Source organism: Sinocyclocheilus anshuiensis, unplaced genomic scaffold, assembly GCF_001515605.1.
Source record: "Sinocyclocheilus anshuiensis isolate Anshui unplaced genomic scaffold, SAMN03320099.WGS_v1.1 scaffold1242, whole genome shotgun sequence".
NCBI classification, from domain to species: domain Eukaryota; kingdom Metazoa; phylum Chordata; class Actinopteri; order Cypriniformes; family Cyprinidae; genus Sinocyclocheilus; species Sinocyclocheilus anshuiensis.
The window spans coordinates 87,608-103,374 of record NW_015554140.1 but is presented as its reverse complement, the minus strand read 5'-3'; the positions used below and the strand labels follow the sequence as shown (position 1 = coordinate 103,374).

At 44.3% G+C, this 15,767-nt stretch overlaps 1 long non-coding RNA gene across 1 annotated transcript; it reads left to right on the top strand.

The window, feature by feature from the left end:
* The first annotated feature begins 13,501 nt into the window (after positions 1–13,501).
* Positions 13,502–14,763, top strand: LOC107670541 (uncharacterized). The gene is made up of 3 exons (XR_001632099.1): positions 13,502–13,560; positions 13,777–13,892; positions 14,620–14,763. It is a non-coding gene; the product is annotated as an uncharacterized LOC107670541 (long non-coding RNA).
* Positions 14,764–15,767: the final 1,004 nt, after the last annotated feature.

The following is a 15,767-nucleotide window of genomic DNA, read 5'->3' as shown; positions in this document are numbered from 1 at the left end:
TAGGGAAACTGGACTCAAAAAAACTCTCCGTGATCATAAGCAAGGCAAGGCAAGGCAAGTTGTTTTATATAGCACATTTCATACACAATGGTAATTCAAAGTGTTTTACATAAAATGAATTAAAATAATCATAAAAATAATCACAACAATAAAACAAGGAAATTAAAAACTTTTAAAATAATCTAAAATTGATTTAAAATGAAATAAAACAGTTAGGAATAGAAACCATAGACACCATAGACCCTGTGTATAATAAGCAAGGGGTTTTGACACCCCCGATTGAAACTTCTATTACAGGACATTGACCAATAAGCCTAGGCAAAATACCATCTACTGATCCATTTGAGACCAACCCCCTTGTTATTATATTTAGTCAACCTTATCCTATTTAGTTTTAGTCAAGTTTTTGTAAACAAAGGCCTGTTTTCACAGATGGGGCTTAGCTTAAACCAGGACTAGGCCATAGTTCAATTAGGATTTTAAAGTAATTTTTATAAACATGATTTTTTTTTTAAACATTACTGGTGTGCATCTTGAGACAAAACAAGGGCACTGACATATTTCAAGATCAATCAGTGCAAGTTTATTTCAGTTGAAACAGCTCAGACTTACATTTTATTCGGGGACTAGGCTTAAGCCTTGTCTGTGAAACTGGGGGTAAAAGTCTCAACATTTTAGTCTAGTTTTAGTCCAAGAAAATCTAAAGTATTTTAGTCTATTTTTTCATATGAAAACCTGAAGTATTTAGTCTAGTTTTAGTCAGTGAAAACTTGATATTTTAGGAATAAGATTATTATTAATTAACTGTACAACAGTATTAATTTAATTACGAGACACACCTGGATGACATAAACAATCAACACGAGGAAGAAACTGGGTCACGGGAAGCACATGGGGAGGAAAAACACCACAGAACAGTCCAGAATCCTGACATATCGCCCCCCTCCCGAAAGGCACTTCCTCGCGCTGTAGAACAACAGAGGGGGCACGGGGAGGTGGCTCAGGAGGAGGACGGACACCCGGGAGGGGGCTGGCAGACAGAGTCCAGGGAGGTGACGGATGAGGGAGGAGCCAGGGAGGAGACAGGAGGGACTTGGAGCAGGAAGGGCCAAGCAGGACCCAGGCTACAGCCATGATGGCGACCCATGGTGGAGCCGACGGAGGGAGGAGCCATGGTGGAGGAAGGGCTGACAACTCCAGGGGGCCAACCAACGACGGCGGAGCAGGTGGTGGAGGAGCCCTAGGCGGAGACGGAGAGCCGATGAGCCAGGGCGAGGGGGAGGATCCAGAGGGCCAAGGCGGAGCAGATGGCGCCAGCGACTGACACGGAGGCGGGGATCCGAAAGGCCGCGGTGGAGCCGGAGCAACAGAGGACTGAGGAGGAGCCAAAGGGATGGAGGAGCCTGACGGAGTTGGAGGGACGAAGCGCATCTGGAGGAGTGGAGTCCCGAGGTGCAGGATGGTCGACGCCAGACCAAGGCAGAGCCGGAGGGACAAGGGAGTCTGGCGGAGCTACTGGACTGCCGGGCCACGGCGGAGAGGAGGGAGCTAGGAGCCATGGTGGAGCTGATGGGTCCACGGACCGAGGCGGCAGGAGAGGGTGGGCGGGCATTTGTGAGCCTCTGGGCTTAACTTGGGACCAGGAGCCCTCTCAGGGCTGGACATGGGAACAGGAGCCTTTTCTGGGCTAGACATGGGAACAGGAACTTTCTCTGGGCTAGACATGGGAACAGGCACTTTCTCTTGGCTAGACGTTGGAACAGGAACTTTCTCACTATTGGACTGGGAAATGGGAGCCCACTCAGGGCTGGACGGAACCAGAGGAGAGTGGGCAAGTCGGCTTCCAGCTCTGTTTCCCAGTTTATAAGATCCCCCTCGAATCCAGCAGTTCCAGCTGTATAATCAGCTCACCCTCAGCCACGGTGCAGTGGGCGGAGCTCCACTCCGCGCTCTCTCTGTCCGCAGTGTTCTCCCTCGTGGTGGACTGTGTTGCCGGCTCTCGCACCTTGACTGACGTCACTTGCAGCTCCGGCTCTGCGACCATCCGCAGCACTGTCGCTCCGTGCGGTGATGGCTCGGCGGTCGCAGTGGGCTCTGGCTCTCCGTCAGCGGTGGGCTCTGGCATGCGCTCTGTCCTACACTCTGATGGGCCGCTGTCCTCATTCCCAGAGGATGGCAGTCCACTTTTTGCTTTTTCTTTAAACTCCACACTCAGCATCTTGGGCTTGACTGAGACCTGGATTCGTCCAGAAGACTCAGCAACCCCAGCTGCTCTAGCTAACAATTTCTCTTTCTCTCACACCCCCACCGTCAGGTTGGCCGGGGTGGGGGCACTGGTCTGCTCTTTTCTAACAATTGGAAATACTCAACCCACTCTCCCCTATGCAATTATACCTCATTTGAATATCATGCAATTACTGTAACAGCTCCTATAAAACTCCAGGTTGTGGTAATCTACCACCCTCCTGGCCAAATTCTAGCCACCTTCCTAGAGGAGCTGGATGGGCTGATGTCCTCATTCCCGGAGGATAGCAGTCCATTTTAGTCTTTGGCGACTTCAACATTCAACTGGACAAGCCTTATGCTACAGACTTCCATTCACTCCTTGATTCATTTGATCTCAAACGCCTTACAGTGGTAAGTGACAAGCACGCACAGATCAGGCAACCAACTTGACATAGTTTACACACGCAGTTGTATTGCAGACAACATTTTGGTAGAACCCCTACATATCTCTGACCATTTCTTCATTACATTTAAACTACATTTTGCTACCTGTGTGCCACCAACCCCGATACCGGTTACTTTTAGACGAAACCTACGCTCCCTTTCACCCTCCCATCTTTCCTCTGTAGTATCCTCCTCTCTTTCCTCACCTACCCATTTCTCATCTCTGGATGTGAATGCAGCAACTGACACTTTATGCTCTACTTTAACCTCTTGTCTAGATGATATTTGTCCTCTCTCCTCCAGGCCAGCACGGGCTTAGGGAAACTGGACTCAAAAAAACTCTCCGTGATCATAAGCAAGGCAAGGCAAGGCAAGTTGTTTTATATAGCACATTTCATACACAATGGTAATTCAAAGTGTTTTACATAAAATGAATTAAAATAATCATAAAAATAATCACAACAATAAAACAAGGAAATTAAAAACTTTTAAAATAATCTAAAATTGATTTAAAATGAAATAAAACAGTTAGGAATAGAAACCATAGACACCATAGACCCTGTGTATAATAAGCAAGGGGTTTTGACACCCCCGAATGAAACTTCCATTACAGGACATTGACCAATAAGCCGAGGCAAAATACCATCTACTGATCCATTTGAGACCAACCCCCTTGTTATTATATTTAGTCAACCTTATCCTATTTAGTTTTAGTCAAGTTTTTGTAAACAAAGGCCTGTTTTCACAGATGGGGCTTAGCTTAAACCAGGACTAGGCCATAGTTCAATTAGGATTTTAAAGTAATTTTTATAAACATGATTTTTTTTTTAAACATTACTGGTGTGCATCTTGAGACAAAACAAGGGCACTGACATATTTCAAGATCAATCAGTGCAAGTTTATTTCAGTTGAAACAGCTCAGACTTACATTTTATTCGGGGACTAGGCTTAAGCCTTGTCTGTGAAACTGGGGGTAAAAGTCTCAACATTTTAGTCTAGTTTTAGTCCAAGAAAATCTAAAGTATTTTAGTCTATTTTTTCATATGAAAACCTGAAGTATTTAGTCTAGTTTTAGTCAGTGAAAACTTGATATTTTAGGAATAAGATTATTATTAATTAACTGTACAACAGTATTAATTTAATTACGAGACACACCTGGATGACATAAACAATCAACACGAGGAAGAAACTGGGTCACGGGAAGCACATGGGGAGGAAAAACACCACAGAACAGTCCAGAATCCTGACATATCGCCCCCCTCCCGAAAGGCACTTCCTCGCGCTGTAGAACAACAGAGGGGGCACGGGGAGGTGGCTCAGGAGGAGGACGGACACCCGGGAGGGGGCTGGCAGACAGAGTCCAGGGAGGTGACGGATGAGGGAGGAGCCAGGGAGGAGACAGGAGGGACTTGGAGCAGGAAGGGCCAAGCAGGACCCAGGCTACAGCCATGATGGCGACCCATGGTGGAGCCGACGGAGGGAGGAGCCATGGTGGAGGAAGGGCTGACAACTCCAGGGGGCCAACCAACGACGGCGGAGCAGGTGGTGGAGGAGCCCTAGGCGGAGACGGAGAGCCGATGAGCCAGGGCGAGGGGGAGGATCCAGAGGGCCAAGGCGGAGCAGATGGCGCCAGCGACTGACACGGAGGCGGGGATCCGAAAGGCCGCGGTGGAGCCGGAGCAACAGAGGACTGAGGAGGAGCCAAAGGGATGGAGGAGCCTGACGGAGTTGGAGGGACGAAGCGCATCTGGAGGAGTGGAGTCCCGAGGTGCAGGATGGTCGACGCCAGACCAAGGCAGAGCCGGAGGGACAAGGGAGTCTGGCGGAGCTACTGGACTGCCGGGCCACGGCGGAGAGGAGGGAGCTAGGAGCCATGGTGGAGCTGATGGGTCCACGGACCGAGGCGGCAGGAGAGGGTGGGCGGGCATTTGTGAGCCTCTGGGCTTAACTTGGGACCAGGAGCCCTCTCAGGGCTGGACATGGGAACAGGAGCCTTTTCTGGGCTAGACATGGGAACAGGAACTTTCTCTGGGCTAGACATGGGAACAGGCACTTTCTCTTGGCTAGACGTTGGAACAGGAACTTTCTCACTATTGGACTGGGAAATGGGAGCCCACTCAGGGCTGGACGGAACCAGAGGAGAGTGGGCAAGTCGGCTTCCAGCTCTGTTTCCCAGTTTATAAGATCCCCCTCGAATCCAGCAGTTCCAGCTGTATAATCAGCTCACCCTCAGCCACGGTGCAGTGGGCGGAGCTCCACTCCGCGCTCTCTCTGTCCGCAGTGTTCTCCCTCGTGGTGGACTGTGTTGCCGGCTCTCGCACCTTGACTGACGTCACTTGCAGCTCCGGCTCTGCGACCATCCGCAGCACTGTCGCTCCGTGCGCTCGGCGGTCGGCGGTCGCAGTGGGCTCTGGCTCTCCGTCAGCGGTGGGCTCTGGCATGCGCTCTGTCCTGATGGGCCGTGGTGGGCTGGGCACTGGGTCGGGAGGGGAACTCAACTGGACAAGCCTTATGCTACAGACTTCCATTCACTCCTTGCTTCATTTGATCTCAAACGACTTACCACTACAAGCACGCACAAATCAGGCAACCAACTTGACTTAATTTACACACGCAATTGTATTGCAGACAACATTCTGGTAAAACCCCTACATATCTCTGATCATTTCTTCATTACATTTAAACTACATTTTACTACCTGTGTGCCACCAACCCCTATACTGGTTACTTTTAGACAAAACCTACGCTACCTTTCACCATCCCATCTTTCCTCTGTAGTATCCTCCTCTCTTCCCTCACGTATCCATTTCTCATCTCTGGATGTGAATGCAGCAACTGACACTTTATGCTCTACTTTAATCTCTTGTCTAGACGATATTTGTCATCTCTCCTCCAGGCCAGCACGGGCTGCCCCTTCTAACCCCTGGTTATCCGATGTTCTTCGTGAGCATCGGACCAAACTCAGGGCAGCATGTCAAAGAGGGTCCATTTCAAAGCTATATAATGCAATTGTATCTTTTCAGTCTATATCTATTAACTCACTTCGTATAATTTGGTCCCAAGACATTGGTATGAAATTAGATGAAGAGACTTGGGCAGAAATTATTATTCGAGTTAATTCCTCTTTTATTTGTGCTCGTCATGGAGTGATACAATGTAAAGTTGTCCATAGAGCACATTGGTCTAAGAGTAGACTGGCTCATATTAATCCTGCCATTGGCCCCGAATGTGATGGATGTCATTCTCGTGCTGCCACTTTAATAGATAGATAGTGTTACGACCCTCCTTTGGTTGTTAGGCGTCTAGGGACTAAGAAGGGGAACATTAGACCAGTTTTGACCAGTTTTGACCAGTACCAGCTTAACACTCGGTGTGTGAAGGAAAATTACTAAGACTAGAGACTAAATCAAGCGAACTTTCTTTATTATTGAAGACCGTGTCAGTTGTTTACACAAGACAAAAAGAGAATAAGTATGTATAGGAAAATAAAGGAAATTTATAAAAGAATCATAGACACACCGGCAGCTTTACACTATTGGAGAACTGGGGAGGTTAAAGGGAACCTGGATTGTGCCAAAAGAAAAAAAGTAACAAAACCAAAAGGAATCTAGCTAACCCATTTTGGTCTAGTCCTAAGCTAAAATAAAGAAAAATGTGAAAAGGAAAACGTCTTCAACGTCCGAGACGTCGTAACTCAACTTCACTAACTAACCAAACCAAAAATACAGAAAATGGCACAAATCCCTAACCTAGTGTGTCTAACAACAAAATCAAACTACATGTGCACCATGTAAGTCACGTGACATAACTTACCTACCCCTTTACCTCCTTCCAGTTTTAACACATCTTTGAAACAACTTTATAAGGCTCTCAAATGTCACAGATCAGGAGTTTCGGGCCAGCCAAGTAGGCAAGCTATTTTACATGGCAATCAAAGCACATCACACACTAAACCAAACAAACAAAAACACACAAAAAGAATATCACAGCCCAAGTTCACAAAGCCAGCCCTCGCGTACACTGGCGTTTCCCTTATATAGCACAGGTGGATGTCAATCAGCGAGCGCGATGGAAGAACAACCCCCTCCCGTCATCAGACCCAATCAGCTCATCCCGAATGATTGACAAGTGAGCCGACCAATCCGCACGTCACCTGCAAAAGTGAAAGTAAAAGGGATAGAGAGAGAACGCGACAGGGGAAAAAACTCAAGCAATAGAACACAAAAACAAGAAAATACTCAAAGGACAAGTCAGCGTCACATAGGGACGTAACACAATATATATTTATAAAATATATATCAGAAAAGTTGTGAGAGGAGCAGTTGACCACTTCCAGAAAAATGAATAGATCTCTATGGACCTCTGCTGGATATATATGCTCATTACACTATTCTTTCAAAAACTGTGATTTCTAAAATATTTTCTCTAACCAGGAGATAGCAGAACACCTAGATCAACATCCAGAAACAAATTAAATAGGCAACCAACTTGACTTAATTTACACACGCAATTGTATTGCAGACAACATTTTGGTAGAACCCCTACATATCTCTGACCATTTCTTCAATATAGTTAAACTACATTTTGCTAACTGTGTGCCACCAACCCCTATACTGGTTACTTTTAGACAAAACCTACGCTACCTTTCACCATCCCATCTTTCCTCTGTAGTATCCTCCTCTCTTCCCTCACGTATCCATTTCTCATCTCTGGATGTGAATGCAGCAACTGACACTTTATGCTCTACTTTAATCTCTTGTCTAGACGATATTTGTCATCTCTCCTCCAGGCCAGCACGGGCTGCCCCTTCTAACCCCTGGTTATCCGATGTTCTTCGTGAGCATCGGACCAAACTCAGGGCAGCATGTCAAAGAGGGTCCATTTCAAAGCTATATAATGCAATTGTATCTTTTCAGTCTATATCTATTAACTCACTTCGTATAATTTGGTCCCAAGACATTGGTATGAAATTAGATGAAGAGACTTGGGCAGAAATTATTATTCGAGTTAATTCCTCTTTTATTTGTGCTCGTCATGGAGTGATACAATGTAAAGTTGTCCATAGAGCACATTGGTCTAAGAGTAGACTGGCTCATATTAATCCTGCCATTGGCCCCGAATGTGATGGATGTCATTCTCGTGCTGCCACTTTAATAGATAGATAGTGTTACGACCCTCCTTTGGTTGTTAGGCGTCTAGGGACTAAGAAGGGGAACATTAGACCAGTTTTGACCAGTTTTGACCAGTACCAGCTTAACACTCGGTGTGTGAAGGAAAAGACTAGAGACTAGAGACTAAATCAAGCGAACTTTCTTTATTATTGAAGACCGTGTCAGTTGTTTACACAAAGAGAATAAAGAATAAGTATGTATAGGAAAATAAAGGAAATTTATAAAAGAATCATAGACACACCGGCAGCTTTACACTATTGGAGAACTGGGGAGGTTAAAGGGAACCTGGATTGTGCCAAAAGAAAAAAAGTAACAAAACCAAAAGGAATCTAGCTAACCCATTTTGGTCTAGTCCTAAGCTAAAATAAAGAAAAATGTGAAAAGGAAAACGTCTTCAACGTCCGAGACGTCGTAACTCAACTTCACTAACTAACCAAACCAAAAATACAGAAAATGGCACAAATCCCTAACCTAGTGTGTCTAACAACAAAATCAAACTACATGTGCACCATGTAAGTCACGTGACATAACTTACCTACCCCTTTACCTCCTTCCAGTTTTAACACATCTTTGAAACAACTTTATAAGGCTCTCAAATGTCACAGATCAGGAGTTTCGGGCCAGCCAAGTAGGCAAGCTATTTTACATGGCAATCAAAGCACATCACACACTAAACCAAACAAACAAAAACACACAAAAAGAATATCACAGCCCAAGTTCACAAAGCCAGCCCTCGCGTACACTGGCGTTTCCCTTATATAGCACAGGTGGATGTCAATCAGCGAGCGCGATGGAAGAACAACCCCCTCCCGTCATCAGACCCAAGCAGCGCGTCCCGAATGATTGACAAGTGAGCCGACCAATCCGCACGTCACCTGCAAAAGTGAAAGTAAAAGGGATAGACAGAACGCGACGGGGAAAAACTCAAGCAAAAGAACACAAAAACAAGAAAATACTCAAACGACAAGTCAGCGTCACATAGGGACGTAACAATAGATAGATAGAAACTTTAGTCATCCCAGTGGGAAATTCATTCACAAATTCCAACAGTATCCACAAACTTAGGCACAATGAGGTATATAATAACAAAGGCATGCAAAACATACTAAACAATTTATAGGTAATACATTTAAATGTAAGTCCTGTGTAAATTGTTTGTAAAAAGAGTCCTGTGCAAAACATAGTGAAGGGTACATAGTGAGTAGTATGTAGTATGGTCCAGAACAGTGAGGAATGTCAGCATTGACTTTTGAGGAAGTACAAGCAGCTCTGTCCTCTCCTACACAGAGCATCCGAGGATCAGTTTCCTGTACTCCTCCTCCTGTCCATTCCTCATACAGCCCACTATCGCAGTGTCATCCATCAACTTTTGCATGTGAAAGGACTCCGATATTGGAAGTCCGACGTGTATAGGGTGAACAGGACCAGGCAGAGTACAGTCCCTTGCAGCGCTCCCGTACTGCTGACCACAGTGTCAGTCCTGCATTCCCCCAGTTGCACGTACTGAGGACTGCCTGTCAGGGCAGCTCAGGGTGACTGGTTGAAGCATTCTGCTCTCCAGGGCATGGTTTGTTTGGGACTGGGATGATGCACGATGTTTTCTACAGCCAAGGGACCCTGTCCTGTTCTAGGCTTAGGTTGAAGATGCGCTGTAGAAGATCGCCCAGCTCAAATGCACAGGCCTTCAGTAGTCGTGGATACTCCATTTAAACCAGCTGTTTTGCTTGGACGAAGCCTCCTCAGCTCTCCGCACACCTGGGCTGCTGTGATCATGGGTGGGGGAACAATCTCCTCTGTGCTGTAGTTTCCTCCAGCGGGGACAAATAGAGCAAAGGAGGGTATGTGGGGTGCAGTGTTCTGAGGTGTTAACGAGTTGGGGTGGTCAAACCTGTTGAAGAATTTGTTCATCTGGTTCACTCTCCCCACTTCTCCTTCAATGGTGTCCCTCTGCTTTGAGCTGCATCCGGTGATCATCTTCATCCCATCCCACACATCCTTCATGCTGTTTTTTTGCAACTTCTGCTCCAGCTTTCTCTTGTACTGATCCTTTGCCTTCCTGAGCTGGACTCTGAGTTCCCTCTGCACGCGCTTAAGCTCCTGCTGATATCCATCCTTAAAGGCCCTCTTCTTCTGGTTCAGATGACCCTTGGTGTCACTCGTAATCCAGGGTTTATTGTATGCATAGCAGCGTACAGTTCTTACTGGAACAACAGTGTCCATACAGAAGTTGATGAAGTCAGTAGTGCAGTCAACAACCTCCTCGATGTTCCCACTGTGCGACCCCTGCAGTACATCCCAGTCTGTAGTTCAGAAGCAAACTCTCAGAGCCTGCTCTGCCTCAGGAGACCACTTCCTGAATGAGCATATATTTGTTGTTGCTGAAGCAAGTTTGTGGTCTGCTTTTCCTAGTGCAGGGTGGTGCTGTATGCATCCTTCACGTTTGCATAGAGTAAATCAATAGTCCTATTTCCCCTGGTGTTACAGTCCACATACTGATAGAAAGCAGGAAATGTTGTATCCATATGATTAAAGTCCCCGGAGATTAACACAAGCGCTTTGGGGTGCTGTGTTTGTAACTTTGCAACATCAGAATAGATGACGTCACATGCTACCTCCACATCGGCGTGTGGACGGATGTAAACAATGACAACAATGGCGTGTCTGAACTCTCTGGGCAAGTGTAACGTGGGTATGCAGGTAGAGAAATTTCCCCGTGAGTGATTTATTTATTTCAGCCTGTAGGTGGAATCGGGAGGAGGGATTTCCCTGATCCTCAAAAGTGGAATGACGTCATCTGGATTTTCTACTATATAAACTTTGATGGCGTCTTTCGCTGTTTGTTTGGGTCTCTCGCCTCATGGCGAGATCGCTCATCTCCTCTCTTCTCCTTGAGGGTATGTGGGGTGCAGTGTTCTGAGGTGTTAACGAGTTGGTGTGGTCAAACCTGTTGAAGAATTTGTTCATCTGGTTCACTCTCCCCACTTCTCCTTCAATGGTGTCCCTCTGCTTTGAGCTGCATCCGGTGATCATCTTCATCCCATCCCACACGTCCTTCATGCTGTTTTTTTGCAACTTCTGCTCCAGCTTTCTCTTGTACTGATCCTTTGCCTTCCTGAGCTGGACTCTGAGTTCCCTCTGCACGCGCTTAAGCTCCTGCTGATATCCATCCTTAAAGGCCCTCTTCTTCTGGTTCAGATGACCCTTGGTGTCACTCGTAATCCAGGGTTTATTGTATGCATAGCAGCGTACAGTTCTTACTGGAACAACAGTGTCCATACAGAAGTTGATGAAGTCAGTAGTGCAGTCAACAACCTCCTCGATGTTCCCAGTGTGCCTCAGTCTTAGTTTGTAGAGAGGCTGAACCAAGTTTGTGGTCTGCTTTCCCCAGTGCAGGGGAAATCCTTCACGTTTGCATACAGTAAATCAATAGTCCTATTTCTCATGGTGTTACAGTCCACATACTGGTAGAAAGCAGGAAATGTATCCATAGTCACATGATTGAAGTCCCCGGAGATTAACACAAGCACTTCAGGGTGCTGTTATCACAAGAGTGATTTATTTATTTCAGCCTGTAGGTGGAATCGGGAGGAGGGATTTCCCTGATCCTCAAAAGTGGAATGACGTCATCTGGATTTTCTACTATATAAACTTTGATGGCGTCTTTCGCTGTTTGTTTGGGTCTCTCGCCTCATGGCGAGATCGCTCATCTCCTCTCTTCTCCTTGCAGGAGTGATCCTGTTTTCTGATTTTTAATAGTTTTTTTTCTTTTTGACATTAATTTTCAACATCTATTTTAAATATATTTGTTTGTCTTTTCAGTAGCAGGTTGTGGATTCATTTTTCTTAGTTCACGTTTTGTTATTTAGTTAGATCTAACGAGGTAAGCAGTGGCCCACAAGACTCACCTACTTTATTTTCCCCAGGAGCTAGGTAAGATCTCTCTAGGTGGTTAGGAGTAGTCAAGGTTTTCTGTTTTCCTAGCAGCATTATCTGTTTACTGTTATTATTTGTGTTAATCTTTTGTTCATTATAGTATATTTGTGGATAGCATTTTGTCTGTTTGTTCGTTTTGCATTTGGATTCATTCTTATGGCATAAATAGTCATCAAAGCTTCATTCAGTCAACTGTGATTTTCTTATATGTTCGGTCCTTGCCTCTCTGATTAGATTTAACGAGCTGAAGTTGGTTTTGGGTCGTAACATCAAGTAATAGGGGTGCAAACTTACGGCCAGACGTTTAATGTCTCTGTAGCAGCTGGATATTTTGATGCTCACATTCCCATGATTACACCACCTTGTGTTCACATATATAGCGAGTCCTCCTCCTCTCCGCTTCCCGCAAGCTTTAGTGTCTCTATCTGCCCTGACCGTGCTGAAGCTGGGTAGCTCCACGTTAGCATCCAGGATGCTAGTCGTGAGCCACGTTTCACAGAAGCACAACAAACGGCACTCTCTGTAGATCTTGACACTTTTCACCAGTGCAGCCATTTCATCGATCTTGTTCGGCAGAGTTCACATTCCCCTTGATCACAGAAGGTACTGTAGGGCTAGTATCGCCACTTCTTCCTTAGCCGCTTAGCCTTTAGCTTAGCGCCAGCTCTGCAGCCATGACATGGCTTCCTCACCTCGTCAGGTAAAATGGGGAATCACACCTGCATGGGACTTTGTTTTCAGTGCAAGCAGTTGATTTCTCGAATAAATGAGTTTTGGCGTGTGAGAATCCTTATCCATAGGATAAATGATAATCAAAAACACAAAAAAATCCATATCCATAGGATAAATGATAATGATAATAAATGTCACTCACGGCGGCGCCGGAAGATGATACTGAAGATAATACCCTCTCCTCTGTCTGTTTTCAATTCTCTTTCAGCTATTTCCTCGTTTAATACTCAACCCTCTCCTATCATTGGTCTATTTGGTGTCCTGCCTACTAATTATTCTTTGCACCCACTATTTTGCTGCTTTTATTGCTTTCCTCACATTGCTGTCCAGACGACAAATTTTGCTTAACTGGGAAATTCCCTAACCCCCTTCACACTCTTGGTGGATAACCTTATATTTCATTAAAAACATTAGAAACTTGAAAAAATTAGACTTTCCTTTCACCGGCTGAGTACACCATTCTCTAAAATTCGGAAGCCCTTTGTAGCTTACATACAAACTCTGCAAACTCTTAGTTTTTCTGATTAAGGCCTTTTCATTCCAGCTGGTAAATTTCATTTTTGTATTGATTTGTATAATTCAGTTTTAAGTGCACCTAATATTTTGTCGCAGTATCTCCTAATTTTTCATTATCTTCTGATGAGAATGTACTTACTTAACTACTTCCGCTATTACTTTCACTTTTATCATTGTTATTTTTTTTATTTATTTATTAATTTTTATTATTTGTTGTTTTTTTTCACCCTGAATGTATCTTAACAAATCATAAATAAATTATATATATATATATAGTATATATATATAGTGTTGAATCATTTACAGAATCTCACATATTAGATGTAGTTCAAACTCTTTCACTTCTAGTTATTTTTTAGCACAACATCCATATGTATTTCACCAAGAATTTAACTCTGAGCATCCTTGATATGTTTTATTATTTGTATTTGAATATGTCTGATTTTAGTGTGAGAATGGGACTTTTATTTTGGAGGGGAGATATGACATCATAAGGCTGTGCCTGGCTCTTGCTCTTTTGTGATTTGGCTGAAGAAAGGTTTGTGTTTTGAGCATTTGAATTGTTCCAAACTGTTCAGGCAATTTTATGCTTCTACCGAGAACTCTTAAATGTATGTTTCATTACTGAATGTAACATTGTAATGCTTTGTATAACATTTTTTAACTTTTTTTTTAGCAAAGTGCATCTAGACACGTGACACATTTGGATTTATTTTCTTTCTGTTCATTATTCTCATCTTGTCCAAACTCACAGAAAAACATCCACGTGACACACTATTATACAGATGGCGTTTATTAAAGAGGAGAGTGAAGACATTAGGATTGCAGAAGTATTCAGCATCAAACATGAAGATACTGAGGAACAAACAGGTTGGTGTCTTTCTCAAAGCTGAACTCAGTCAATTGATTCTTATTCACAGTACAGCTCTACAGAAATGAATGATATTTCTGAAGAATGTCATATGATTTTCCTAATTCGAGTGTAGGCTAAAGGGATAGTTCACCCCAAAATGAAAATTACCCCATAATTTGCTCACCCGGCCGGCCCTGGCCAATTTGTTGGCCTAGGCAAGATGTTACCTGGTGCACCTTGCCTCACATTAACATTAGTGAATATTAACTAACTTGAACTGACAATGAACAATACATTTGTAACAGTATTTATTATTTTTGTTAGCGTTAGTTATTGACAACTAACCTTTAAATAGTTTCCAGTGAAACTATAAAAATTTAGGTGCTGCCTAAGTCACTTTATAAATTAAACACAATTACACATCAAGAATAATTACATCTGATAGTCCTGCACAAAACTGTATTCATTTGAACACTTCTCTAGCATACAGTAGGCTACTGTATGAATATCTTTGTATTATTTATCTTCAACTTCTACTGTATGATTATCTTCAAAATAAATCAGAATCAGAATCAGAATGAGCTTTATTGTCAGGTATGTTTACACATACGGGGAATTTGTTTTCGTGACAGAAGCTTCCACAGTGTAACAGAATGACAGTGACAGAACAAAAAACACAGATAATAAAAAATAGAACAAGTAAATAAGGAATAAAAATATATAAATTGACAGTTGTATGTGCAGGTATATTACAACGTCACATCTGCCAAGCCAGAGTTGCTCATGTCATGCCGGCACCTCAAGAGATTCTTCTCAACATGGCCACCATTTCAGAGTCTCATCCCATCATGGCCGCCATTTCACAGTATGCTCACGCCACGCCTGAGTCCCCGGCCAAGGTGGCCGCCACGCCTGAGTCACCGGCCAAGGTGGCCGCCACGCCTGAGTCGGACGCGGAGCTTGGGCTTGGACTGAAAGGTCTGATTGCTAGTGTGATGGACCCACCTCTGATGTCGGAGCGAGCTGCGGGCATCCCCATAACATCAGTGCTCTCAAGCCCAGCCGTCCTAGAGATCCTGTTGCCCTCTGCTGCCCTTACTGTAATGGCGGTTGCCATTTTAAGCGTGTGGGCTGTACACTGCGCTCAAGAGGCCTCTCCTTTCCATGAATCTGCTCCTGAGGCCTTTCCTGTCCATGAATCTGCCCCAGTGGCCTCTTCTGCCTATGAGTCTGTCTCAGAGCCCTGTTCTGTATGTTGTTTCAGGGTTGGCATCATCTGAGGTCCTCTGAGGGGTTGGCATCATCTCTTCTCATGTGTTCTGGATCCAGACTGAAGCTTGTGAAATTCCTAGTTACCATGGGATGCAAATCTCGATTGTAGCGTGATAGAAGACTAGTTAAGTACGTAGGAGCTAAATCATTAAGAAACTTTATGGAAGAATGCTGTCTTTGAAACATGGGACATATGCTTTTCAAAATACAAGTTTGCTGTCTAATATAACACACAGATTTTTGACTGTAGAGGATGTAAGCTGACCATATACAAGTGACCAAGAAAAGTTTTTGTCCTAAGCCACTGGTCCCTGTCTCCAAGTTTTACTATAGGGACATGAACTACACCTTGGTCCACAGGCAAAATACATTTTGAGATTAGAATATTAGCAGGTAAAACACCCTCCTCACCTGTTGGTGGCTAAAAAAAACAGAGGTGATAACACGAGCCATATTCTGACAGTATTTTGTGGGGACCCACTGAAGGGAACCCGCAGAAACTCGTATTGCAGATCTTACTCTTACAAATGCCTTCCCCTCTAAACAAGTCCCTGCAGTCAATTCGTCACCTTTATTTATATAGCGCTTTTAACAATACAGATTGTGTCAAAGCAACTGTA